Source organism: Tinamus guttatus, unplaced genomic scaffold (assembly GCF_059628265.1).
Source record: "Tinamus guttatus ecotype Peru unplaced genomic scaffold, ASM5962826v1 Tinamus_guttatus_pri_ptg000045l, whole genome shotgun sequence".
In the NCBI taxonomy this organism is placed as follows: domain Eukaryota; kingdom Metazoa; phylum Chordata; class Aves; order Tinamiformes; family Tinamidae; genus Tinamus; species Tinamus guttatus.
This window is the reverse complement of record NW_028288579.1, coordinates 1,504,595-1,512,745: the sequence shown is the minus strand read 5'-3', so window position 1 is coordinate 1,512,745 and position 8,151 is coordinate 1,504,595.

The following is an 8,151-nucleotide window of genomic DNA, read 5'->3' as shown; positions in this document are numbered from 1 at the left end:
TTTTGCCCCTGATTTAGAACTGCTGGGGCTCTTCCCCTTCCCTCTTTTATTCCCTCTCTCTCCTTTTCTTTCTCCCCTTTCTTATTTTTTTGCCAGACCCTGCGGCCGGGCACAGTGTCCCTCACAGCCCTGCAAAGGCCGGGCCGGCCGTTAAGGGCACATTCACACCTATTTTCCTTGCCTTGTCTCCCCTTTATTCTTATGAAGCTCTCATTGATTATTGCCCTTAAATTCCTCAGTCCGGTCATAGATAAAAGGATAACCACTTCAAAGCGAAGTGTTAAGAGTTTAACCTCAAGCTAAAAGAGTGGACAACAAGGTAATTGAGGGTAATAACTGATCACAGACCTACTTTCAAAGGCACATGCAAGCCTCACTTTCAGATGGCTTTAATTTTATTAACATTTGTAGCAGCTCTAGATGCTTTTGAATCATTACAAACTTCAAAGCTCGAAGGTAACACTCCAAATGGAGAACCTGACACCATTTTTTTTTGTTCAGACCCACATCATATTGATAGGCTCTGTTGTGAGTATGTAGCATCTCTTCTCCAGCTCTAAAAACCTAGATGAGAAATATATATATATATATTGCCAATAGAGAAGATCAAAGCCTGAACCTCCTTTTGAATAATCCAAAAGAAGTCAAAACAAAACAGAGGGGGAAAAATGCACCTAGATTATTCCAGCTACCTTTATCCGTATTTATCCTTATTTTATGGATAAATCTTTATCCATATTTACACTTTTCTACCCTGGATGTTTTAGTGCACTGCTTGGCCAACTGAGCCCTGCTCTTTAGCTGTTTGGGGCTGCCCTTTTTTCGCACTTGGAAAAGACATTTAAAGCTTGGACTGGCCTAAGGGTTTGGAAGTAGGACAGAAAGGAGCAGCCCCAGCTGGGAGGAGAGGCAGCAGAAAGAAATACATTTATAAACTGAGGCTGTTTGGAGTAGCAACGATATATTATATTTATATGAACATATATATATATTTATATAAATAGAGAGAAGCCTCCCATCTCTAACCTGTTATTTCCAGGGAAGTCTCATGTGTAGAAGTCAAGGCTCTTTTGCAGATGGAGCCGGTGTCCTTGTGCCCGTGTCCCAGGCTGCGGCGGCCCCCGGCTGGGTTTGGGTGCCGGCTCCAGCATCGCTCCCCGGGCACCCCCTTGCTTGCACCCGTGCTGCTGTGCGCGGGGTGAATCGCACCGGGGAACTGACCAAAGCTGAACTTAGCAAAGAAGGAAAATAACTTTTTTTTTAAAAAAAAAAAAAAAAAAAAAAAAAAGTGTGTGTGGTGATGCAGACCAAGTTTTATATGGGCACAGTGTGAAGCCTCCATGGTGGGAAGTGTGTTTGGGGTCGTGGGAGTCGTGCAAGTGCAGGTGCTGGGATGGGGTCCAGTCCTCTTCCCTGCAAACCTGTTGCTGGTGACTGTTCCCAGGGGTCAGGGGTGTCCCGTGAGGATTTCGTCACCTGTACTCCCTTCTGGAGCAGGTGTAAACACATAAAACCCGGGAGAAATGGCATACTTAAAAATAATAATAATAATAAGGTACCTTTAGCTTGGTTTTTAGCTGCACTCGCATGGTACGGACGTTTCATAGTATTGCTCTCATTTAATGCAACCCGAAAGGCTACACATGGGGCACAAGTGGCACCTGTGTGGGGTACCTGGATCTTGTCTGTGGTTGCAACATTGCATTTCTATAATGCCTTTTCCAGTTTCTCATGCCAGTTTCTCATGGGGAGAAGGAAATAGCCTGTGGAAATGATTTCCAGGCATCCAGGAAAGCACTAGAAATCCTAACTATCAAAAGGAGAAAAGATTAAAATAATATTTTTTAATAGTCTCTCTCCCAGCATGGTGGTTTCTACTAAAAAGCAAAATCAATAGTGACTCTGAAGCAGGGATGTGTCTGTGCAGCCGCTTTCGCGGCCTGTCTGGAGAGAGCTTGACCTCGGTGCACTGAGTTTCCCCCTCATTTAACGAAGAGGTGAAACAAAGATGCCAATATTAATTATTTAATCTCTCTTGAAGGACTTATTGTGGAGGTTCCTACAGCTCAAGAAAACATCTTTTCATATAATCAATGGGGCTTTGGCAGGGAAGATACCCTCCACTTAAAAATTAATGCAGAAATTAGATGAACTGGGAACGGGAGGGTGGAAAGGGCAGTACAACTTGATGCCGGTCAAAATGGTACCAAACACTTGCATTTTGTTTTCCTTGGGCAGGGAGGGATGAGCAGCCTCAATGCTGCAATGTCAGTTCCGATGTCCCAGGAGCAGACTGGTCCCATGGCGCATGGTGGTGCCCAAAAGTTTGACCATCTAGAAGCCAAGCACAGTAAAGACTTGCATGGAAGGAGGACACTTGTTCCCTTTCGAGGTGCTGAGGTTCGGGTCTCACAACATGAATCCTTCATGAACTGGCCACTGGGTTTTTTAACTAAAAAATCCGCAGGTGATGACCTGGTGATCCTGGCAGTGTGGGCACTGGACTTTCCTGTGCTCTGCTCTTTGCACGTGGAAATGCAGCTGCTCGGGACGAAACGTCTCTTTGGGTGCCTCAATGCTGGTCCCGTTGGGGATGCAGCGTGGAGGGATTGTGGAGACTCCAACTCTGTGTGCGCAGCGTGGGCCAGCGCTGGAGACCTTCCATATCCTCCTTGATAATAAAATTGAATCGACAGGCAGAAACACACCAAAACAGGTATAGTTTTAGGGTGTTTGGCTTTCACAGTGCACCTAAAAGAAGTAACTGTGCATAAGGATTTTTTTTTTGGAGGGGAGAGAAGTTTTATTTCACTCAGTGATCCAAAAGTTTTCCACCAGCCAGGAAAGCCCCTTCCCACTTCTCCCTCCTCCTGCTTTTTCCATCAGTATCACCCTTTAGGGGTCAGTGGATGGGGATATTTGGGGTGCTGGGAGCAGGTTTGGGCCATGCCTTGCCAAGGGGCTGCTGCTCGGCAAGGGTTAAACTTCATGCCGTGGCTGCAAAGCCCAATTTCTTTATTTCCTGTTAATGACATTATTGCCTACATAAAACCATTGAAACATGTTTCTTTCATTTGTTTAATTTCAAATTCTGAGCACACTAGCTGGAAACTATGTTTAATAGTTAAACTCAAAACATTTGGATTTCCTTTCCTTGCTGAGACTTTCGGTGAGCGCACTTCATCCTCGGTTGGGTTTTTAAGCGACCATTTTCACATAGCTCGAGCAGCCAGCCAGAAAACAACCAGGATTATATTGCAGGACCAGATCCCATCGGTTCAGCCTAGTAACACATCATCTGTTTCACTTCCTCCGTAGTTGTGCCAAGACGCCACCAGACCCTCCTGGTGACCACGCTGGCCGTGTCCTCTCCTCGAGGAGCACCGTGAGAGCCGGCGAGCTCGGCACTCTCCCATGCGGATGGCCACGCTTAGCATGCATGGAAAATGTGTTCCAGTTTCCATGAGCAAAGAGGCTGGAATTCACCTTGGTCCGCCCTGCCCCTCGCTGGCACCGTGTCCCTGTCACCTCCATGGCCTCCTGCAGAGATGCCCCAGACAAGGTCTCGGCTAGGGTAGGCAATGGCTACGAGGCCCCTTCACAAGACCAGCGTGTCTGGAGGGAGCTGGAAGCCCTTCAGCTGGAAGGGAAGTCCATCAACCCAAACCCGCTTGGCACGGGATCGAAATCCAGGCTTCCAGAGAAGTCTCTGTTGGCCCTTTTAGCAACAACCAGAAGAAAGTCTTCAAGAACTGGGGGAATTTAGCCCTTGCCATAGCTGCGCGGAGCCTCGTTGCTTGCGGGACAGACCTCCAGAGCATCTCATTGGGGTGACAGATGTCCAGGCGAGTCACTGCTCACCAAAGTGCTGCAGAGCCGGTCTCCAAACAAGGTGGACAACAAGAAGCTAGCGGATACGCTGATGTCTAGTTGCGTAAGTGAGGACGGCGTGTGTGGAAAAAACAGCTCTTGAAAAGTTGGTCAGAAATGTCCCCTTTCGCCCCCACCCTCTTTCCAATCGCTATTCCGCGCAGGTGAAGGAAGCGGTTCAAAAATGTTAATAGATAGCAAAGTGCTTATGTGTGTTTTATCGGCTCTCATAGAACATTTAATGCCGATACGGGGCCCCTTTTAAGTCTGCAAAATCTGGCCAAGCGTGTGCAGATAGCAGGGAGTGCGCTGAACAAAACATCAAGGAAAGAAGTCTGTAGGGGGGAATGGAAATGTTAAAAGGATTATAGGAAGAGAAAATGTATCAGACTTATCTGGCAAGACTCAGTAACAAAAGTATAGTGGTTTATGAAATGAATTTCAAATCCCGTAAAACTAATTGTGTGTTTTCTTGTCTTATTTTTGAGCATCTCTGGCAGTGCTTTTTCCTCTGTGGCAAAAGCATGCCTGTGTCTGGATAATATTCTTCACTTCAAGTACAGAGAGAGATTATACAAATGATCAGTTTTATACCTCTTAAACTAATGATGATAACTAGTTTATAAAAAGAAAAAGGGAAGAACTTCAAAGGTTCACATGTGGGTTGCAAACCTCTCATGCCTCCCGTGCGCGGGGCTTTCCTCGTTTTGATCAAGGCCGTTCCCAGCACTTCTGTGCAATCCTTGCGAGCCTTTGATCTCCTTATCAACGTGGCCACCGGCGCGACCGGCCCGGCTTGCGGAGCGCGTGACCGTGCGATGCCACCACCGCCTCCCGTCCGACTCGCATGGATCCTGCTGGGGAGGCCAGGAGCTCCAGGGGCTCCTTTCTTTACTCCTTGTTTTCCATCCTACATCATCTTGACCTCACCTCAGTTTTTGTAGGAGCACAGTTGAGTTGCACTAGTGCCATTATGTCTAATGGCCAAGTTGGCCTGGTGCAGATGGACTATCAGCAAGGGTGGTCCAAGCACCTCCTTTGGGCATGTTGAGAGGATGCTTTCAAGGCCAAATGACAACGTTTGGGTCTCTGCTTGCCTGGCCCAAAATTAACCGCAGCCGGGAGAGCCCTGGTGTCGCCTTCGGAGACTTAACTTGTTGCCACCGCTTGGCCCAGCTTGTGGCAGGGAGACAACAACCTGGTGCTATCTATTCTGGAGCCAGACATTGGTGAAGCAGTGGCCTCGCAGGCCCTTAACACATCCATTCTTCTCTACCCGTCCCTAAAAAGCTCTCACAAAAAAAAAAAAAAGGAAAAAAAAACATTTCTCTTAATACATTGCTTTGCTGGGCACAATTTCTTTTCATCTGGAATGACTCCTTATTGGTGCTGCAGGCTGACTTCTGTCCTGGCTGTGGATGTGATGCAGGGCAGTATTCAACAAGGAGAGCACAAACACACACACATATATATGTATATATATATTTCATTTTCCTTCTCTTCAGCCTGGGAATTCAGAACCAAGCTTAGATTGGAAAAAACAGAAGAAAATTCTAAAGATACTCCACTTTCTTGATGATGTAGCTGCTACTTAAATGCAGAGGTCCCTGCAGGTCTATGGATAAGGACTTCCAGAAATTGATGAAGATGAAGGAAAGGATGGAAGCCCTTCTGGTTCCTGCCATGCTGCGTAGTTCATCATCTTCCTCCCAAGAGATCCCATATGGCAGCAGGTGAATCTACCCTGTTGATGGAAGGAGATGTTCTGGTGGGACGTGCGGAAAACGAGATGGGGCCGCCTCAGCCCTTGGGAGGCCGGAGTGCTCCGTGCACGTTTAACCATGAAGGTACGTCCCCGGGCTCGTGCTCCTGGCCCACGAGCACCCGCTTTTGGTGGCCATGGGAGAGGCCGGTGGGATGGCGAGTGCATTGGGTGGGCTGCTTGTGGGACCCTAGGGGATTCGGTGGGTTGGTTGGTTGCTTGGTGCGCTCCTGAGGCAGCTTGGAGGAAGGTAGTTGGTTAAATGACATTTTTATGCTTTTGTAAATATGACAAAATGGCACTTGAAGGGACTTGCTTTCAAAGTGGAGTGGTCTGAGGGTTCCAGTGTCCATGATAACGGCTTGGCTTGCTCTGCTAGAGTAGCAAGTGGGAGCGCGAGTGGGCGTTTTTTGGCAAAAGTGAGTGGAAGATGCAAGTGCTGGGAAGGGATCAGTCAAGTTCTGGTGGCAGTGGAGGGCTGTCCTGGTTGGAGGCCCCCTTGCAAAGAGCCCGGTGAGCAAGGGCTGGTCGATCTCCCTGGAAAGGGTCATTTCACGTGGTTCAGGAGTGCCTGACATGGTGGCATGTTGGTCCTTAGCAATAGCAGCAGCGAAAATACTGCGGATTCTCACCATTCGCAACCACGTGTTGCACTGAGACATGGCTCTGAGTGCTCAACGTCAAGGGACAGTGGAAAGTTTTCTCTGATGGGGGATGTTTCCAGGCCTGGAAAATATCTGATTGATGGGATAGCTGCCTCAGAGGGTGCCGGGGCCAGGGCCACCGCCAGGCAGGGCCTTCTCGGTGTCACACTCGTGATCTTAGTGGTGGCAGGAGGATGTGAAGCTGCCGAGAGCTCTCGAGCTGGGGACAAGCGCCTGGTCTAGGCACCTCCGACGGGGTAACGGGTAGAGAAGGGCTGGTGGCTGCAGAGGCTGAGGACGAGTGCCACTCGTGCTCGCATGTCCCTAGCAGTGACATTCCTTGTATGTGATGTTCAATGACGGGCCCAACGAGCCCAGCAGCTGTCGGGCTTCTTTCCTACAGCTTTTTCCCTGTGGAAAAGGGGCACGCGGGGCCTCCAGGAGGCCTGACAATGTGGCAAGCAGTAAGAGCAGCAAAAATGATAAAGAATGATAAAGAATGGCCATTGCAGAAGCCCATCCCATGACGCGCAGATCCAACGTGGGGACCATTTCTGCCCAGGGCAGCGGCCAAAGCCCACGCGCAGCCTTGGGGCAAGAGGCGCCTTAGAGCTGGAGCGCGGGTTTGGGGGCCAATGTCTAATTAAAACCTTTTGTACAGTTTTTTTTTTTTTAAGGGAAAAAAAAATCCGTGTCTGTTTAATATTTAACAGATGGGGGGGGGGGGAGGAATGTGAACACAACTGCAGACGGAGTTTTGCTGATGTGCCAGCGCTATTGCAATCAGATATTGTTTAATTAGTGTGCACGGTGAAAAGATGTTTAGTTATTAAAAAAAAAAGGAAAAAAAAAAAGAAAAAAAAAGAAAAAGGAAAAGTAAAAATGAGGGGTTTGGCGGGATCCCGCCCCCATTTTCTCCCCGACCCGAAAACTTTTGGCGAAGTTTCCGCGCGCGGGAGCCCCCCGGCCGGGCCGCGCGGCCGGGCGCGGGCGGCGGCGCCTTTAAGCGGCCGTCGGGGCGGCGTCGGGGCGGCGGATCCGCGGCTCCCGCCGAGCCCCCGCCCGGGGGCGGCGGCTCCCGCCGCTTCCCTTTGAGAAGGTCCTGGCAACTCCGTAGAGCTGCTCCGGGATGCCAAGGCGGGGGGGACGGGCGGGTTAAAAAATAACAACAACAACAAAAAAAAATCCCTCAGCGTCTTAAAGCGCTAATGCTTTTATTTTTTAGTAAATTATCTATTTTTCTCGTTTTCCCCCTCCAGGGTGATTTCGCGCCGTGCAGCAGCACCGGCCGCCCGCTCTGCGGCGGGAGGGCCCGGGGGCGGTGCCGGAGGAGGGCTGCGCCCCCCCCCCCCCCCCCGGCATTATTTTCCTTTCCCTTTTTATTCTTTTTTTTTTTTTTTTTTTTTTTTTTTCCTATTTTCCTTTGCGCGCTCCGGCGCTATTGCCCTTGCAGGACCGCTGCGCCGGGCGCCGCTTTGATGCGCGCAGCGCTGGCGGGGGCAGCCTGGGGGGGGGGGGGGCGGGGAGGGGCGGGGGGAGGGAGGAGGAGGAGGAGGGACCAGCGCTTTTGTATTTAAAATAAATAAAATAAATAACTAAGGGAGGGAGAGGAGGGAGGCGCGCAGCGCAGTGGGCTCCTTCCCTCGCAGCCTCTCTCTCCCCCCCCCATCCCTCCCCCCGATGCTCCCCGATGCGGTTGCAGCGCCGGGGAGGCGGAGGAGGAGGAGGAGGAGGAGGAAGGCGCGCTAGGGGCGCGGGGGGAGCGGTGCCAGGCTGCGCGCGGCCGGCGAGCGGCGGGGCCGCGAACGCGCAGCGAGCCCCGGCTCCGCGGTGAGTGGCGGCTTCGGGGGCTCCGGGGAGGTGCGCGGGATTTTG